Source organism: Heliconius melpomene, chromosome 4 (genome assembly GCF_056956725.1).
Source record: "Heliconius melpomene rosina isolate 202511_hmr_F chromosome 4, ASM5695672v1, whole genome shotgun sequence".
Taxonomy (NCBI): domain Eukaryota; kingdom Metazoa; phylum Arthropoda; class Insecta; order Lepidoptera; family Nymphalidae; genus Heliconius; species Heliconius melpomene.
In genome coordinates, this window is record NC_140392.1 from 4,239,526 (window position 1) to 4,248,164 (window position 8,639).

An 8,639-nucleotide genomic window follows, 5' to 3' on the forward strand; every position below is an offset into this window, starting at 1 on the left:
AAGACGGGAATTTGCAATATTCGACTCCTAAGGGGTTGTTTTTGGGGTTGAAAGTTTGTATGAAATTTCGTTACTACAAATACTAGGAGTCTCAAATTTTGCATAACGTCACTAAGACGTAGACAGAAATTAATAATAACATAGTTCACGCGGGTGAAACCGCGAGCGGGCCGCTAGTGTTTTATAAATTCATATTTTATTTGATTTATTTAATTAAAAACATGATTTATTTTCAAACTTTAAAAAATTTTTTTTTTTATATTAGGGGCTTTATGGATGGACGATTAAAAGGATATTATGTTGAAAGTAAATACGTATATATAGCAGTACGTACGTATAGATATGTCCTGTAGTCAAACTCACAAAGAGTTTTGCAGGACATAGTTTAATTTTTTTATGTATTGTAAAATGGTATTAATAAAATAAATAATAATTATATATTATATATATATATATATATATATATATATATATATATATATATATATATATAAACGTATTTATTTAAAATCCTTTCGAAATAATTATAATTAATGTAAGAACATACAAGTTAAGATTTTATTTTTTAATTTAATGTTGTAAATGTTGGGAAGGCAGAGGGAACCTAATGTTAAAGCATTATGTTCCCCATTTTCCACAGAATTCTGGAGGCATTGCGTGTTGAGTGGCGTAAGTGCCTCGACACTAGTGCAATGAAACCAAAGAAATGAAACTATTAAATATTTCATTTCGAGTGGGAATTGAACCCACAATCAGTTTACACTACAAGTTTTCAGTCAAACTTTGTGCACCTGCAAAACCTGTGCCAAGACCGGCCTCGATAAAAACTTAAATGTTTTTTTGTACATAATAAATAGAAATAAAGTTTATTTCACGAAGTAGGTACCGAGATATGAAACAAAACTTAATTCGGTATTAGGCGCGGACGAAAAGGACTTCATTTGTAATCATCTAAAAAGTAATCAATTTTGAGAGTCCTCGAGCTTAGAACGAAGTGTTTTCGTTGAGTAGACTTAATTAATCTGTTCAATTGATTTTAAGATTAAACATAATAGCATTGATGTAAGAAATTTTAATTAATGTTTTGTGTAATTTATGTATTTTTTCTATAAAAATCGTTTTTTTAATTCAAAAAAGCAGTTTCATGCTTTTCCTAAAAAGATTCGAGACATTGTACAATTGAGTGACGGAACTCTTCTTATTTAATGAACACTATTTATATTAATTAAAATTTTTAATGAAAATGAAATTAATTAATTTCACGTAGTGGGGATTCACTACGTCTTTTCCAGTATAACATTCTCAATGCGCTGAACATCAATGACCTCAAATATATTTGTTTTGGAATTACAAATATTTTACAATATTTCACTAAAATACCTATTTAATTCAATTAATTACTAAAATTTTAAAATATTACGATTGTTATGGATGGTAAAATTTGTGACCAAAACGTAAGTTACGTAAGTTACTTAAAAACAGAAACGCTAATGTAAGTTAGCAAAGTAGTTTATTATTTAATATTTATGAGTCTATAACGATTTTACTCCAGCGACCACTATCACGTTATTTTTCATGCCAAAACACATAATTTCATTTCCGTAGAAAATTCACAATGTTCTCGCTGTGGCCATTATTGTAAGAATTTTTAAACAATTGAAATGAACTTTTAAAATTGCAAATGTCATATCTCAAAAGCTGCAGTAACTTATGGCAATGGAAAGTAAATCTTTTTTTTCTTGTTTTTTCTTGTTCATAGCGAATATATTTAGCCAAAAGATATACATATATATATATATATACCATATGTACAAAATTAATTAATAATTGGAGAAATGTTTATATACATATTTTACATATGTACCATTATGTATTAATTAAAATATAGAATAAGTAAAGGTGGTTCAATTAAAATGGGTCTTATTAGAACTCTATGGTTGTGTCTGTCTCATGAGTGACTGGCATCACAATAAGTATGACGTCATAAGTCAGACACAATAATAAGTGAGTTGTGACTAGAATCTCTTTTAAGGGCTGGATCCGATTTATGTAACCATACGGTATATACGAAAATGAACATGAAAAAAGAGGAATATGGAGGAATGTTATAAGTCTTTTTACATATTAAAAAGTAATACTATTTCAATTCAATAAAGAACTTTCACAGTTGTTGCTACAGCTATAGTAAATGCATAGGTAATGCTAGAATGTAAGGAAATGTGGTATACAATTGCTAAGTTTGCGTCGAAAAGCACTTAGAAATGTTCTGTGCAAATATGTAATATACACTTACGGAGAGCTGAGATTTAAGCGGAATTGTTACGGGAGTAAAAGCTTATATAAGATTTATTATGGACGCTACAGGTTGTGGGTTCTGTTCCCACTTTAGGGAATGAAAACTTTAATATTTTTAATTTTTTCGCTCTGGTGTCAAGGCAAAGCGCGGCGTTGAGTTTCGCATGCCTCTAGAATCCTGAGAGCCTGAACACTATATTTTCTCTGCCTACTCTGCTACATGCGGGAACTTAATACGAAACTTCCTCATTTTAATTTAAACTATAGGTTCCCTGTACGTACTCTACTATGTGCAGGATACAGCTAAAGAGAAATCAATAACATAATGTTTTATTTGTTAAAATTACGATAAATATGGTATTTTCTTTTATTGTTTTATTACCAGTGCTTTTGACATTATGAGTTATGACGGCAATTAAGCGGCAATTTATCTAAATTCTGTTTTGCAGTCAAATTGTGTTTTATTATTCGTATTTTTCTTAAATTAGTCGACAATATTATATGAGGAGTGTCTTAACACTAGGTTCCTTCTGACTACCCTGCGGTGTGCGAGACACAGCTATTTGATCTTTATTTATCCTATCCTATCCTATCCTATCCTATATCTTATAAAACAAAGTCGCTTTTCGTGTCTGTCTGTTGTTTCTAACTCTTCTTCTTCTAAACCACCCAACGGATTTTGATGCGGTTTTCACCATTAGGTCGAGTATTTTTCGTAGAAGGTTTATATATAGTTTATTATTTGTACATTCTTTTGTAAATTAACATAAATACGAAAAATATGAATAAAGTCCTACCCGCTGAGACACTTTCGCGCATGCGCTGCTTTAATGGTAAATACTACATGAAAATAATGTACTGGAGTATTGTTCTTCTTAATAAGATCTACAAAAAAGTCCGCGAGAGCATATTTTTATCTTTTCATTCAGTCATTTAACTATCTAAAAATAGTCATTTAAATATATTTTAATAAGTACTTGAAAAGATTAGTAGCACAGATTTAAAATTACGATACCTACTAAAAAATCCTTGCCGAGTAAAACAATTGGAAAATCCTTATTGGAACTACGAAAATGCGGGTTGCATTAGAGTTTAATTAATTTTCACATTATCTTAAGTGCTTTGCAAACATACATTATATGAATAATCCAGTAGTAAAAGCGGGCGAAGCCGCAAGGGGGTCGCTAGTGTTATATAAAACATATATTTGTTTTCTCTATAGATTTAATCATTTAAATATAATATCAAATGTATATAGCAATATGTTATAAGCCATTGTTTATATTAAAAAAGAACTCATTTCCATACACACTGGTAATTCCACACGAGGAGAAGGCAAGATTGCAGTCACGAAAAATATTTACATAGGAGGCCTCTTAATATAAAAGAAGGTTGTAATATAAAACTTCGGAGTCATATCCACGCTTACCATCTTCATAGGAAGCTATTTACTTTTGGCGTAATATTTTTAAGATCTTTCATGAATATTTAATATTTGGTTATTAGCCTAATATTTTTAGATCTTCACTCTACTAGTATACAATCCTTTGCGTATCCTTATATTAACCTTAATATCTACAATTATATAGATATTTAAATATTCCCATTTGATTTCATATAAAAGTTAAATATATAAAATACTGGTGGACCCGTACGCGGCTACGTCCGCTTGAACTATACGAATATTTATTAAATATATTTATGAAATTATTTTCAGTTTTCAATAGAGAGATGCGTTAAGCAAGCTCATTTTGGGTGACGTTTTCTAACAACAAACTTTGCAAACCGTTGCTAACGGTCGCTTAACGGCGGTTGTTATTAATATGGCGGAATGAATTGCATGTCAAATTAATAAGCATTTTAATATATTGGTATATATCGAAAATATTACAAATATGAGAAAAAAAAGTATCCTATGTTCATCCCGAGACCCTCAAGTATCTCTATATGTGTATTTAATCACAATTAAATTAGCGGTTTGGCCCTGATTGCGTAAAAGACAGACAGACAGACAGAGTTACTTTCGAATTTATAATATAGGTATGGATAATAATTTAGCATAAACAACAACTCTGTCACTTTGAACCATTACTCTTACCCAAATTCAGTTGATTCCAGCATTATTTAAACTAACTCCATTATAAATAGACTTAGCAGACGTCATAAGCCCGAGATGTGTCACTCTCGCATACAAATGTTATCCGGCTTTTAGTTCAATCCAAAAAGCCTTTTAAAGTGTTCTCTCTAAAAATAAACGGATTTATGTTAGGCCTTTCGTTCAACGCTTGGATATGAAAAGTTTTGGTTTTAATATAAATTATACATCGTTGAACAGTTTAAATATTATATTTATAATAAAAAACGTCAAGGATCGGTGTACGTCATAGAAGATATCTATCATGTAATAATTAAATATATATATTTTTTTATTTTTGTCTGTTTGTCTGTGCATTAGTTCACGGTAATATCAGAATCGGCCGTTTTAAATGCAATTTTCATTATTATATGTTATACACAATATGCTCAATCTTTACATATCAATAAAGGCATATATATTGTTTTTAAATTGATATTGTTATTAGCAAAAATAACGAAAATAATGCAGATGCAGATGAGAACCATCTCAGAGGTAATCAGCTAAATGGAACCGAAAGGAAACTCGAGCGTTTCCTACGCTTTCGCCCGTATGTAAGTAGAAGTTTCAATATATTGGCGAAAAGTAGGTCACTTGTGGGAACCGAAGTGAAGTTTGAACTACTAATCGATGACTTTGTTAAGAAACAGGCTTGGATTTTGATCTTTGCTTTTTAAAGTGTAAATGAATTTTGGGTTTTTTTTCTAAAATTATTTTACTATATTTAACGTTATGGAAAAACAATAATAGTATTTATAAGAAATATGTGCCTATACGCGTATTATTGGCTTATTTTTTTAAACTACGAACTTAATTAAATTATGGTCGATTGCCCAAATTATTATTTTGGGGACCTCTAAAATAAAAAAAATAAAAAAAAGGGGGAACGGAAGTGTCTTAATTGGAAGGGATTTTTAACATTTGGTTCCCAGGTTCTTTCTATATGCGGGATATAGCATAAAGCTAAACGAAATAAAAGTCAATAGTTTCTAAATTAATGTTTTTTTTATGTACAGTACAGCACAAACAAAAGCGTGAAAGTCTAGTCGTAAAAGTAAATTACATTCTGTCGAAAAACGTCAAACATTCCGTTACCAGATTAAAGTTGTTTCATTCGAAACATACACTGTTAATATGACGTTATACGAGTACTCACGACCAGTCTCGTCTACTGTCACACTCTAGTGTCACTGGCCTCTATTTCTCTCTATTCTCTCTATTACAATTAATAATAATTTATCACTTCAAAAGGAAGTATAGAAATCTTATAATTTTTAACCTTTAAAGGTATATAAAAGAAATTTAAGTCTATAGAAAAGGATTTTATCTATTTTGATAAATTACAAACGCAGGTGGATGATGAATGGGGAAGGTCCAAAAAATATCAAAATTTATGGATTGTAGCCGTATGTAAGTACCGTAGTATGCCTCTTTATGTCAGTCATTACCCAAAATAATATTTTATTTAAATAGGGAAGTATCTTATAATGTACTGATACATTAAACTCGTATTTTTTTAGTGCGTTGACTTACAAACTTAATTTTTTTTCTAAGATTCAAGGTCTTGATAAATGGACAGAAGGAAAACAGAGTGAACCTAAGAGGGTTCCGTTCTTACCTTTTGAGGTACGGAACGTATTAAACAGACACTACGAATTTATACCAATTCGTTCTGTTCCTTTAATTTTTGCAAGACAATTGAATTATGTGAAGTTATAAATAAAAATTGTTACAGACAACGATAGAACTCAAGAAAAATAATAGTCTACAAAATTATAACTTGAAAGAACAGAAACTTAAGCAAAAAGCTGAAATCACAGATGTTAACTTTCATAAGAATTTCTTTGTATTATTTTTACAGTTTTATACAACGTACAATTGTTTTATATTATAGTTAAAGTCCCTATGCGCTAGTATCTTTAACTATGATGCTGCAGCACTGTCGTTTGTTGCGCCACTTTTAACACCAGTACCACATTCACGAATATTGTGAACGAAACAGGATTTTCCAGTTTCTATTTTCTACAATCTAGTCCGGAAAAAAAATTGTTGGAAGTGGAAAAACCTCAGTATTTCGCGGTCTGGTAAAATCACGTGTTCTCAGAGAAGAGGCAATCTCTTTGACGTCTATATAAAGCGGCAGCAAATACTGATTTTGACGCGAGAAATTCCTTTACGGGTGGCTACTTCGTTTCAAAAATGCTACAAAATGCAGTAAAAATATTCTTAAAATATAAAATGAGGCCAGTGGTGTAGAGGCATAAGCGTGTGAACACAGGTTGTGGTTTCGATTCCCACTCGAAGAAAATGAATATTTAGGTAATATTTAAATGTTTTTGCTCTGGTAACAATGCCTCCAGAGCTCAACAGAAAATGAGGAAAATGGGAATGTAAACTAGGTTCCCTCTGCCTACTCTGCTGTGTGCGAGATACAACGTGAAGGTAATAAAAAAAAAAGAAAATTATTGTAATCGTTGAAGTAGAAGATATTATAAAAAGTTATGATTTTCATACTAGAAATAATATAAAGAATAGAAAGAATAGAATTTGGTCAAATAAGTGGTAAAGAATATAAATTCTTATTTCTTTCTTTCTTTTATTTATCACATTATAACGAATGTACGTTCATATACCTACATATATGTTCGTTTTGGAAAGGTCATGTCATTTACAGTATATCAGGGGGTTAATCTAATGGGCTTGCGGTAAACCATTGTAATATCGGATGACAATTAATTACGAATGCCTAATTCTAACAAATTGGCTATAGATATTGAAACTATAATTTTGTAACTATAATGAATGAAAAATATTAATTTTATTTCTAATACAAATATTTGCTACTATTCATATATTAATAAGAATTTCGTGTTGAATGGCAGAGCTCAACGCCGACCGCCGCTTTTTCCTAGACATTAGAGCGAAGAAATGGAAATATAAATTTAAATAAATATTTCATCTCCTCGAGTGGGGATCGAACTCACAACCAGTCGGTTTTACTCGTACAGTCACACTCTGTGCCACTGCGCCACAACTGGTCTTTTAGAAAACTTATCAAAAAAATTACGTAGCGGGATTTGAACCCGCGCCTCTTAGAAACCGTCCAATCGCTTAGATTAGACCAACTAAGCTTCAGAGGCACGTCGAAATTCTTATGTTTGTTACAACTTATTTTTCTTTAAATGTAAAATATGTATAATACATACGGAAAACATATAACTATACGAAATTATACCATTAGAAATCTTCTCTAGATTTCTTTTATTTAAATATATTTTAATAAATTTAAAATATACTTTTAAAACTTAAATTGTTTAAAATAATAAAAAAAATAAACGCGATTTTTGTACAAAATTTCACGTCACCTATTTCGAATTACATAAAGTAAATTTGCGGTCGCAGGCTTATTAGAATTATTTTATAAGGCTTTATAGTTTTGAATCTGATTTTTGCGAGATTTAAAAAACAAAATGGTGGATTATGATTAAATGAAAGAAACGAGATTTCAAATTTACATTTTTTTTTTCGTTGTTATGAGAACTTTCATTTAAAATTTAAATTAAACGTATTAGATGTTTCATTTAAAATCTCGCCCAGAAGGCAAGACTTTCAAAAATATAAAAGACTCATTTGAGTGTTCCCCTCCACGGAAATCTTTAGTAAAAGGCGAAAGATTTATACGTTTTGAAGGGAAACCAGAGATACCTACAATTTTCGAAATTCGCTGTACTTACGCGTTTAATAATACAAGTCGATAGCGCGATTCAGAAATGAACAGCTTTCGAACAGCGCCATCTAGTTTACTAACAGGGTAACTAACTTATAGTGAATTCAGGATCGAATATTAGTATTTCGCTTAGAAACTTCGAATTTAGATAACAAATAATTTTTATAATTTTTATAATAAATATATTACTTTTATTAATTTAAAGTTTAGATTCATTAAAAAATTCAAATTAAATAATATATTTTTAGAGTTTCGTACCCCAAAGGTAAAAAAAAGGATCACTTGTAAGAGCATTTTTTTTCTTAATACGAAATATAAATAAAACAAATTACATTTACAGATTTTATGTCGTTAATTTGTTACAGATACCCGTCAGTAGTGCGGGTTCAATTCCGAGTGAGTTACGACTGTGTCGGTTGTGCACACTTAGCACAACCGCGACCGACGACTACGACGTTAATAGCTCACAAATTGTCTTTAAAA

General features: G+C 30.4%; 1 non-coding gene across 1 annotated transcript; it reads right to left on the reverse strand.

Moving 5' to 3' along the window:
* Positions 1 to 8,015: 8,015 nt before the first annotated feature.
* Positions 8,016 to 8,133, reverse strand: LOC146539492 (U5 spliceosomal RNA). Its single transcript, XR_014877982.1, has one exon. It is a non-coding gene; the product is annotated as a U5 spliceosomal RNA (small nuclear RNA).
* Positions 8,134 to 8,639: the final 506 nt, after the last annotated feature.